Source organism: Eleutherodactylus coqui, chromosome 5 (assembly GCF_035609145.1).
Source record: "Eleutherodactylus coqui strain aEleCoq1 chromosome 5, aEleCoq1.hap1, whole genome shotgun sequence".
Classification (NCBI taxonomy): domain Eukaryota; kingdom Metazoa; phylum Chordata; class Amphibia; order Anura; family Eleutherodactylidae; genus Eleutherodactylus; species Eleutherodactylus coqui.
Genome location: NC_089841.1, coordinates 144497930 through 144505983, shown reverse-complemented (window position 1 = coordinate 144505983; position 8054 = coordinate 144497930). Strand labels below are relative to the sequence as shown.

The 8054-nt window shown below is 50.7% G+C and overlaps 1 protein-coding gene across 1 annotated transcript in view; it reads left to right on the top strand.

The window, feature by feature from the left end:
* Positions 1 to 205: 205 nt before the first annotated feature.
* The window catches only part of CCDC92 (coiled-coil domain containing 92), a 29163-nt gene continuing 21314 nt past the window's right edge, over positions 206 to 8054 (top strand). Inside the window, exon 1 of the mRNA XM_066603361.1 lies at positions 206 to 460. The gene's annotated coding sequence lies outside the window, so the exon portion shown is untranslated. The remainder of the gene's footprint in view (positions 461 to 8054) is intronic.

Sequence of the window (8054 nt, the reverse complement as noted above, 5' to 3'; positions counted from 1 at the left end):
ATGTGACACTACTGTGTATACATGACAAGTACACCTGTGTGACACTACTGTATATACATGACAAGTACGGTATGTGACACTACTGTATATACATGACCTGTGTGTGTGTATGCGAAGCTCTTTTGACAGCTACAGCTGACTCTAGCGAGCCTCTAGCGGCCATCCGTGTTACTGCAGCACTTGGCCTCTTCCTGTGTGACCTCGTCTCTATGGTGACCGCCGTGCACCTGAGCCCTGCGCCGTTGTGTTCCTCGGTGAGCAGCCGTGAACCCGCTCACACCGGAAAGACTAGAGGGACCGACCCTCCTATTGTGGCCAGTCAGCTGCCCGGCCGGGACACCTACAGAGGAGGCCTCCCGTCATGCATTGCTTTATTGTGGCCGGTAGCTCAGGGAGATAGGAGAAAAGGCTGCGGACAGAGGCGGCAGGGAGCCGGCGGACATGAGCCAGTGATCCTCCGGTATGTAGTGCGATCATACATGTGTGCCCGGTGAGCGGGGTGTGCCCCAGCACTGCAGCCATCTCCCTCTTCCCGCCATCACTATGACCTTATTATGTTATGACGTGTGAGGACTGGGGGACCCTTATAATGACCCCTAATCTGGGGGCGTGCCGGTCTGGTGATGGGGGTGCGCTGGTCCTGGCGATGAGGGGCAGGCTGGCCCTTCCTCTGGTCAGCGCACTGGGGGTCACCCATCTGCAGTATCCATCTGTGGTTTACATTGCGGGGGGTTTCAGACATACATTTAACGTATGTCACTTAGTGCGATCCGTTAGCTGCCATTGTAAAAAAAAAAACGGATTCGTCTGGTTTCACATTTGCGATGGAACCTTCAGCCGGAGGCTTTATCGCAATACTGGAATAAAGCGTGGCATGCAGCACTTTTTTTCTGTCCAAAAGCCGGGCAGCTGAGCGGAAACCTTATAGACGCCATTGTGGTCAGGGGTCCGTTCGGCGCCGTTCGTTTTATGCTTTGAGGCGAAGCAGTTCAGCCACGAGATTCCTTTTTCCGAATGGAACCGGAAAGCGGAACCCCGGGCGCAGCTGTGAAACGGCAGTCTATGCATCTTCACTGGATGCACTATTTTTCCATGCAGCTAAAAAAAAACCGGAAACCCTGACCGGTACCATGGCAACCAAACCAAACCGGCCTCCATGAGGTGATGGGAGTCTATGGATCCGCAAACATACAATGCAGGTGCCGTACACACCGCCTATAGACATTCATGGACAGGGGAGGAGGAAGCAGAAAGACTCCTTAGGAGGCTATTCAAGACCCTCCTAAGTGTTTAACCCAGCCAGTGGCGGATTCACAGCTACACTGCTCAGTCCTGCTGGATAATATCCTACAGCTAGGGGAGACGGATCTCCTCTTCTTCACACTAGCTGAGGGAAAACGGAGAATTAGCATATTACAGGCACATTTGTGCACCCATATACGGAAGAGTGTCCTGGCCTGAGCTGGACTCTGTAGGGTCAGTAGACACACGGTCAGGCCAGGAGACTCGTCCGTATTATACTCGCCTTCCTTTGCCCGGGCAGGCTTTTCGTAGCTCTGGCTCCCAGCAGGCACAATGTGTCAAGTGGACAGTCCTCACCGCTTGCTCTCCGAAGTCATCCATTAGCATTGAGCAGTGCTGACCATCCACTTGGCACACTGTGGGAGCCGGAGGTATGAGCAGCCTGGCCAGGCGGAGGAAGAGGAGTATCAAAAAGCTATAAATGCAGAGCTATGCAGCCGGCCCCGCTGATCTCAGCGGTCTACTTACGGTACATACCAAATGTTTGCTTTTGTGAACACAGGGTCAGCCCAGAAGTAGTCTATAGGGGCAATATGTGAAGTTTGCAGCATACCAGCTACACCACATAACTGTGAAACTGTGTGCCAAGCCATAAATACATGTCTGGCTCCATAGACGGTACTCACATGGCAAGGAGAGGGCGCAACACTCCGATTCAGGGGGCCTTCACACTTGCGATATCGCTGCGTTTTTTTATATGAATGTCAATGGGACTTTCTAGTGTTAAAAACGCATAGCACAAAAATCGCAAGGCACCAACTTGCGATTTTTGTGCAATGCGTTTTTAACATTAGAAAGTCTTATTGACTTTCACGTTAAAAATACGCAACGATATCGCAAGTGTGAAGGCAAGAAAAATGCTGCCATTTACTAAGGTCCTGATATCTGTCCTACAAAATTCTGATTCAAAAACTTTTATAGACCGATATATTAAAGGGCCACTCTACAAAAACACATTCCATCCTTGCCCCCCTCACCTGATTGCCTGTTGCACTCTGGAGGTCTTCTCTGTGTGTTGCAGTTATTTCCATGCAGTGCAGCCCCCTTATCTCATACTTACACTGACCTTTTTGCTTTCACTATCAGCAGTGGTTTAGTCATTCGCTGGTACAGTGAATATAAACAACTGAACAACATGCTAATGAAATTGTGAACTAAGCATCTGCCTGTATAAACAGGCTGCACAAGCGAAGTCTGCCATTGCACGCTCGTACGGATGATTTATCGCTCCATGTAGAAGGAGCCTTCTCTATGTCACTTTATATGTTTATGTATGTTTGTGTGTATTTAGGTGTTTTGTGTATTTGGATATTTTCCTGTCTGCACACTTCTGGATATCTATAAGGAGACTGTACTCGGTGCTCTGTACTCAAAAAAAATCCAGACATTACTGACGCGCTTCATGCCAGGCCAGACTTTTGCGTTGGTGATGATGTAGGACACTTTGTGATCGGTTGCACAGTCCTCTGTCCAGTTATTATATCTTTCACTGTCCAGGCATATCATCTGTGGTTACTGCCATACCCAAGGGGTTTACTATGAGGAGAAGTAGTGCTGTGGGTCATTCTACTCTGGAGCAGGGCTGCTGGGTGTTGACAAAACTGAGGATCCATTCTTATGGGCGTATTTGAGTTGTACCCAAAATTCCCAGGCTCAGCTCACATCCGTATGTTGTTGGAGCGGTGCGGGCAGTGGACGTTGCATGTCCTACTGTCATTCTTGATATGGACCAGAATAGGACATTGCACATAAAAAGTTTCCACTGGCTTTGTGTGCTATCCTTGAAATACACAAGCGGCACAAGGATGGGATGTAGGCCCATCTGAATGGATCTTTTGGCTAGGTGCACATTACCATATTTTGGGACTATGATGTCCATTGAATTTCATGGACAGCACATGACCCCATTATAGACTATGGGGCTGTACACACGGCACATCCTATTCCTGCCTGCTTCATGGATGAGAAATAAGACATGTCAATGTGCCATGTCTGTGTATATAGGACAGAATGTGATTGTTCCCAGCAAGAGAAACCAAGTAATCTTGTAGACGTGACACCTTTTAATGGCTAACAAATATACATGATGTTATAGCGAGCTTCCGAACCTCTCAGGGTCCTTCCGAACCTCTCAGGGTCCTTCCTCAGTCATATAGGAGAGCACGCAGACCAGTGTCCATATGCTGTCTGGTGTGAGTTGTGTCCGTGGACACCTATATATGGACTTTTTTGTGGTCCTTGCAACTGCCTTTATATTCTCCAAATATACCGTTGTCACTACATGGACTGAGCCCTTACTAATACGCAGGAATGGCGGCCGATGTGATGCTGATTTCTATTAACACTATGTATTGGATATCTCATTTGCATCATGATGGCTACAAGTTGTCACTAATAGACTGACTACTTTCTATCATTGTCATCACCTCTTTATCCAGGTGACAAAGTCCTTGTAAAGCATATAATCAGGTTGTGCCGGCAATGTGTGCAGTAGATCTACTGATCTAAAGAGACTGTATCCTACGGCATTGAGCTGCTATACAGCGCAGTCCGTTTCCATTCATCACAATTATTGTTCACCCTTGTATCTGTAACCTGGCAAACTGATCTGGGTTCCAGGGGGTGGTCTCCAGTATCACATGGATGGGGATGGGGGGGGGGGGTGCTCTCCGGCTTCACATGGACGGGGGGGCGGAGGGTGTTCTCCGGCTTCACATGGACGGGGGGGCGGAGGGTGTTCTCCGGCTTCACATGGACGGGGGGGCGGAGGGTGTTCTCCGGCTTCACATGGAGGGGGGGCGGAGGGTGTTCTCCGGCTTCACATGGAGGGGGGGCGGAGGGTGTTCTCCGGCTTCACATGGAGGGGGGGGGAGGGTGTTCTCCGGCTTCACATGGAGGGGGGGGGAGGGTGTTCTCCGGCTTCACATGGACGGGGGGGGAGGGTGTTCTCCGGCTTCACATGGACGGGGGGGGAGGGTGTTCTCCGGCTTCACATGGACGGGGGGGGGGGGGAGGGTGTTCTCCGGCTTCACATGGACGGGGGGGGGGGGGGTGTTCTCCGGCTTCACATGGACGGGGGGGGGGGGCTCTTCTCCGGCTTCACATGGACGGGGGGGGGCTCTTCTCCGGCTTCACATGGACGGGGGGGGGGCTCTTCTCCGGCTTCACATGGACGGGGGGGGGGCTCTTCTCCGGCTTCACATGGACGGGGGGGGGCTCTTCTCCGGCTTCACATGGACGGGGGGGGCTCTTCTCCGGCTTCACATGGACGGGGGGGGCTCTTCTCCGGCTTCACATGGACGGGGGGGGCTCTTCTCCGGCTTCACATGGACGGGGGGGGCTCTTCTCCGGCTTCACATGGACGGGGGGGGCTCTTCTCCGGCTTCACATGGACGGGGGGGCTCTTCTCCGGCTTCACATGGACGGGGGGGCTCTTCTCCGGCTTCACATGGACGGGGGGGGGCTCTTCTCCGGCTTCACCTGGACGGGGGGGGGGGGCTCTTCTCCGGCTTCACATGGACGGGGGGGGGCTCTTCTCCGGCTTCACATGGACGGGGGGGGGGCTCTTCTCCGGCTTCACATGGACGGGGGGGGGCTCTTCTCCGGCTTCACATGGACGGGGGGGGGCTCTTCTCCGGCTTCACCTGGACGGGGGGGGGGGGCTCTTCTCCGGCTTCACATGGACGGGGGGGGGGCTCTTCTCCGGCTTCACATGGACGGGGGGGGGGGCTCTTCTCCGGCTTCACATGGACGGGGGGGCTCTTCTCCGGCTTCACCTGGACGGGGGGGGGGGCTCTTCTCCGGCTTCACATGGACGGGGGGGGGGGCTCTTCTCCGGCTTCACATGGACGGGGGGGGGGGGCTCTTCTCTGGCTTCACATGGACGGGGGGGGGGGCTCTTCTCTGGCTTCACATGGACGGGGGGGGGGGGGGGGGCTCTTCTCTGGCTTCACATGGACGGGGGGGGGGCTCTTCTCTGGCTTCACATGGACGGGGGGGGGGGCTCTTCTCCGGCTTCACATGGACGGGGGGGGGGCTCTTCTCTGGCTTTACATGGGCGCTCCTTTTCATTATTGGGTCTCTTACTGATGTGCTTAACGTTATATCCCATTAAATGTGGATTCACACGGGCGATTTTTCACACACAAGTTCCCTTTGATTGCAATATTGACTGAACTTGCAGATGAAAATAACACCGTGATTTTAATGTGTTTATTCACCTTAACGATTTTTCTCTCACAGCCATTCTGTGGGATTTAGAAATTACTATATGCCCTATTTTTGGACAGTTCCTCACAGGGAATCGCCTTATTTCCTATGGGACTGTTACACACGCCATGCAATTTGCATGCAAGTCGACACTGAAACTATTGAAGGAACTTGCAAGCTTTTCACGTGTGCGAAAAACGTACATGAAAAGCGCATCAATGCGGTGCATTTTTTAATCAAAGACGCTTAGCATTTGCCTAAAAGATTACAAGTTTAGGAGTGCGATGTCAGTCTGAGTTTCTTGGACTGATATCGCATTTGCCTGTGTGAATTTAATGTAAGGCTGTATTTTCACAAGGGAGTGCAATATCTGTCCAAGAAAACCGGACTGATACCAAACTCGCAAACCCACAATTTTTGTATGCAAGTATGATGCATTTTGCGAGAAAAACGCATTGCGTTGCTGTAGACGGGATTTTTGACGCGTTCGCCCTTTTTTGACGCATTTAACCTTTGTTAAAACTGCAACAAACCGTATAATGTGCTGTGTCCGGCATACTGTATGCTCTGATTGCTCTCATTAGTTAAACGGCACAGTGGTTTCTTTGTGCTTTTTGTGACTGGCAGGATTGATGACCGATCCCGATCTATGCTGCTCTTACATAGGACAGTACAGTCTGGTGACAGAGCCACTTTAATTGTACTGTGTATGTTAGCATTATCTGACCACTTACTAGCCACATTAAAGGGGCTGTACCAAGATAACAAGCCATACCCTATCAATAGAATAACTTGCTGATCAGTGGACGTCCCTGCTGATCTCGAGAATGGGATTCCCATGCCCCCCCCCCCCCCCATCCTACCCCTGCAGTGAGGAGAAGTGTGAACAGAGCACTAACTCTTCATTGACTTCAATGGCACTGTGGATATAGCTGAGTGTCAAGCACTTGGCTATCTCTGGCTGCCCCATTGAAATGAATGGAGTGCCCACCTTGTATGCTTGGCCAGTGCTCCATTCATTTTGACATCACTGCAGGAAGTAAGTGACCCACGTAGCGACAGCAGGGCATCTGCGCTTACCGGTCCAGCCTGGCAAAATAAAGCAGTAGCACTCATGTAATAGCAGTGTTTTTGTACTGTGGATAGTGGCATTTATGAGCAGTTGTAACCTATGGTATTACGTGACTAATGGTAGTATTGAAAGGCATCAACCCTTAGATGACCAGCCTATTTGTGCCTTAAAAAAGTTGTTCCATTTCTAGCTGTTTTGCTGCAGACAGCTAGCTCCATACATTGCACAGTGACCTGGGTGCTACTGCAGGCTGAGTCCTATTAAAGTGAATGAAACTCAGCCTGCAGTACCAACTTGGGGCACTGTTCAATGTACGGCGCTGTTTGCTTCCTGCAGCAAAACCGAATGGGATGACCTCTGTAATGGTGCTGTTCGGTGATGACAGGTTCCCTTTAAAGCAGTGTTCCCCAACTCCAGTCCTCAGGGACCGCCAACAGGTCATGTTTTCAGGATTTACTCAGGTGATGTAATTCTTGTCGGTGCCTCAGACATTGCCACAGGTGTTCTTACTATAGGAGATCCTGAAAACATGACTTGTTGGTGGTCCCTGAGGACTGGAGTTGGGGACCCCTGCTTTAAAGTACCACAAATCTTTACCACACCCTGCTAGTTACTATAGATTGTACAGTATTTCTAATGTCAGTTTGGTCATAAATGCTTTCTTACAAATATTTTGTGACGTCTTGAGCAGGTTGTGTTGCTGCGCTACTATAGATCATGTTCTGGTATGACCTTGGGATGTATAGTTGCAGTGACCCGTAGCGGTCAGTCAGGCGTTTAGTATAGGTAACCATCTCTGACAGGTTTCTATGACTTCAGCTGGACTGTCGAGTAACAATTTGTCTTGACCTAAGCGATCCTGACAATTGTGAAGAATGTTCATCATTTGTCCCAAGTACTAATGTACAATGTAGAATATCTTTACTTGGTGTTGTGTCCCCTCTAAGAACAGCTGTAGAATAATGTTATGTCTCTGGTAGACTTTTGCACTGATTTGTGACCACATGGATGTTAAAATGACCCTACACTTTCCAAACAAAATTCTGTTCCAGGCCAGGAGGGGGTATTTTACCCACAGTTGTTCTTCTCTGTTGTTCTTCTGATCTGCCAGTTTCGTGCCCGTTTTTCGTCTATCCAAGATGGCTGCAGCAATTTTCTAACTTGCCTCTCTTTGCACTGGTGTCATGAACAATGGGACTGGACCGCTACGGAGTGAAGCTGGGCTGTCTTCAGCTACAAACCCAGGTTTAGTTTGGGCACAAACGACGGCCATGTTCATATCTGTAGATCTAGGGGTGAGCACCTCAATCCTGTCTTTGCTATGGAGCGGCACACTACCCCCCACTGCTGGTGTGATGGTTTGAGGGGCCATCGCATACGACAGCCAGTCACCCCTAGCAGTGGTACGAGGGACAATGATAGCTCAGTGATATGTTCAGGACATCCTGCAGCCATATGTGATCCTCTCATG